The sequence below is a fragment of the Bison bison genome, unplaced genomic scaffold, assembly GCF_000754665.1.
Source record: "Bison bison bison isolate TAMUID 2011002044 unplaced genomic scaffold, Bison_UMD1.0 scf7180017864483, whole genome shotgun sequence".
In the NCBI taxonomy this organism is placed as follows: domain Eukaryota; kingdom Metazoa; phylum Chordata; class Mammalia; order Artiodactyla; family Bovidae; genus Bison; species Bison bison.
The window spans coordinates 1,533,190-1,536,872 of record NW_011495043.1 but is presented as its reverse complement, the minus strand read 5'-3'; positions in this window follow the sequence as shown (position 1 = coordinate 1,536,872).

Below are 3,683 nucleotides of genomic sequence, written 5' to 3'. Positions count from 1 at the left end.
TTCACAGTCCAACTCTCACATCCATACATGACCACAGGAAAAACCATAGCCTTGACTAGACGAACCTTTGTTGGCAAAGTAATGTCTCTGCTTTTGAATATGCTATCTAGGTTGGTCATAACTTTCCTTCCAAGGAGTAAGCGTCTTTTAATTTCATATGTATATATATATATATATATATATTGCCAACAAAGGTTCGTCTAGTCAAGGCTATGGTTTTTCCTGTGGTCATGTATGGATGTGAGAGTTGGACTGTGAAGAAGGCTGAGCGCCGAAGAATTGATGCTTTTGAACTGTGGTGTTGGAGAAGACTCTTGAGAGTCCCTTGGACTGCAAGGAGATCCAACCAGTCCATTCTGAAGGAGATCAGCCCTGGGATTTCTTTGGAAGGAATGATGCTAAAGCTGAAACTCCAGTACTTTGGGCACCTCATGCGAAGAGTTGACTCATTGGAAAAGACTCTGATGCTGGGAGGGATTGGGGGCAGGAGGAGAAGGGGATGACAGAGGATGAGATGGCTGGATGGCATCACTGACTCGATGGATGTGAGTCTGAGTGAACTCCAGGAGTTGGTGATGGACAGGGAGGCCTGGCGTGCTGCGATTCATGGGGTCGCAAAGAGTCGGACACGACTGAGCGACTGATATGATCTGATCTGATCTCATCTGATATATATATACACACACATATATATAATAACATTAATCAGCTTCTTATGTACCTTGTTTTTGAATTTGTCTAGTAGTTGGTAGAGGTCCTAAAAAATGCTTTGTAGATATTAATGTGTTATCCAAATTTTACTACCATTGAGGTAATCATCAGGAAGACTTCTACCTGACATTTGAGAGCAGCGTTGATGATAAATCCCTATACAGACAGTCAGCCCTTCCACCTGTGTATTTCATTCAAATTCAGATTCTCTTGGAGGGACTTGCAACACCACCCAAGTCTTCCTGAGTCAGAAGTGTGTCTGTTTGCCATTACTTTCCATTGTCACCTGTTGGGTCCCTTATGTCCTTGCCTTCCTCCCATTTCTAAAACATGTGCCTAATCTGCCTAGGAGAAAGCAGAGGCGATCAGAATATTTCAAGTGCCAAATGGAAATGCCAACACGGCAGTGCACATTAAGTAGAGGCAGAACATGTCGTGAAAACGAAGCCTGGGAGAAGAGAAGGGGTTGCCTGCATTTCACAGACTTAGCAAAAGATTTTTGGATACAGGTGGCAGTGGCAAATTGCCTGTCAAGAGATTCACTTCCTAACGAGGCCAGCCATGTAGAACAGCTACCACACCACCAGGGCACTGCAGCTGGCCCGGATCTTTGGGGCTCTGAGCCGGGTGGCAGGAATGACAGTCCTGCAGTCCCCAGCAGCAGCCACATCCCTGGGGGTCGAGAGGCCAGGCAGCAGGGCTCATGCCACCAGGCACCCCTTCATGCTGCCACTGACGTTTGGCATCAGTCGGATGAGGATTGGGCATTAGTAGAGGTATGGGGGGAGATCTGAAGTGAGGCAGGGGGCAGGGTGGAAAGGAAATGGGAAGAAGAGCGCCCGTTTATCTTCAGGAGCCTCTGTCATCTTTGGTTATCAGTCCAGAGGAATGCAAAAGCTGAAGGACAGAGGAATGGATAATGCTAGGTCCTGACCATGCTGGTCTCAGGTTTTCCTCAACTGAGTGCTCTCAGATGCCCAGGAAAACAAAACACTGCATGCTTTTCCAAACTCTTTCTCTCTTTCTTTCTCTGATACACACACATACACACACACACACACACTTCCCAGTGTTCTTCCTTGTATCCATCTCTATGCTTAAAAAACTGAAATGACAGCAAGGAGGCTGCATGGTGGCCAGTGTACTGATCTCCTTTCTCACCATTTAGCTTCTGTGTAAGAGAACAATTTTTCTGGACAGCAAGTAAGGCAATGTCACTTTCAAGGTCAGGATTGATCCAAACCCCACTCCTTCCTGTGTGGAGGAGAAACCTTTTTTCTCCCTGCGCCACCATTCCATTCCTGACAGGTTGACTTCACATTGAGAACATAGGCAGGTGTGATGCCCCGTTGGTGGTGGCCCCTGGGTACTTTTCAAAGCCAGTTCTCAGCACCCAGGCATCCACACTGTTTTTGGCAGAGCCAGGGTAGGATGCTAGGCTAACTGCAGGAGCTGCCAGCTTTAAGAAAAATCTGGCTTCAAGTCAGATAGATCCCAGGGACCAAGTTGAATAACAAAAAGTTCAATGAATGGAAGTTTCAAGCTTAGGAAAAAGGAGACGCCACTGGCGATGTGCAATTAAGTTAAACCTTCAGCTCTGTAGAAAAACACCAAAATGCTAGGACTAGAGCCTCAGGGAACAACAATGGAGACCCAAATCTTAAGAGACAATTCCGAAGAAGTTGGAAGAAAAAAAATCAGCAATGGCAGAAATATTTGCAGTATATTGTGGTTCAGATGGTAAAGAATCTGCCTACAGTGTGGGAGTTCCAGGTTTGATCCCTGGGTTGGGAAGATCCCCTGGAGAAGGAAATGGCTACCCACTCCAGTATTCTTGCCTGGAGAATCCCATGGACAGAGAAGCCTCGTAGGCTACAGTCCCTGGGGTTGCAAAGAGTTGGACACAACTGAGCAACTAACATTTTCACTAAAACTGGGGCCAAAAGTCCTTGGCAGAATCATCTCTGACTTCTGGATACCTGCACAGGGTGGGCGCCCAAGAAACTCCTGAGTCAATGAGTGAACATGAAGTGGCTGAAGCTTTCACTGAAAAAGCAGAAGGTGTCAGGCTGAGTTTCGTGTTCTTAAGAAATCCTGTACCTGCCTTTTGAGAACCCAGCCTTCTCGCATTCTTAAGCGTGTTTTCTAAACTCCTGTCCTGGAGAAGCAGAAGGTGCTTCTCAGGTTCACTGAGCTAGAACGACATTTTGATACAAACAGACCCCAGCCCACTGAAAGAGTTATGCGTTTGGCAGGAACACCACCTTGAGTTCAGACAGAAAGCACATCTGTGCCTCACTGATAATGTAATAACCTACATTACAGTTTTGGCTGAGAGCACCTGTGCACAGCCCAGAAAGTCAGCCCAGGGCAACCATTCTGATGGAGGTGATATTAACAGCTCTCATTAAAACTGATGACTATGGCAGTGCCCAGGAGCGCGGCTGCAGTGAGGCGTCTGTCTACATTTCCATGACAAGCCTCTATTTTTGGAGTTCATAACTCAGCCATAGAAATATGCTTTGCATTGAACTGAAACCTGAAAAGAGAGTTTGGGATAAAGAGAGTTTGACTTTTATTGCTTTCCTGCTCCTGTCTGGACAATGGAAAAAGGTTACATGATGATGGAGGACATATTTTTGAGTTGGCCCAGGTAGAGTTTGAGTGTCTTAACTTTTATATTTATCAGGAACGCTAAGAGTTCTATTATGATGGAAGTGATCCTAGGTGGGCACCTGTTCGTTTTGTTTACTGTTACCTGTCCAAAATGAAGAAGCACAGGATTCCTCGTCCGCCAGCTGGGACTTAATGGGGTCCCATATGGCTCTTAAAGAACCTCTTGAGGAAAGTGAAAGAGGAGAGTGAAAAAGCTGGGTTAAAACTCAACATTCAATGGAGTATTACTCAGCCATTAAAAAGAATACATTTGAATCAGTTCTAATGAGGTGGATGAAACTGGAGCCAATTATACA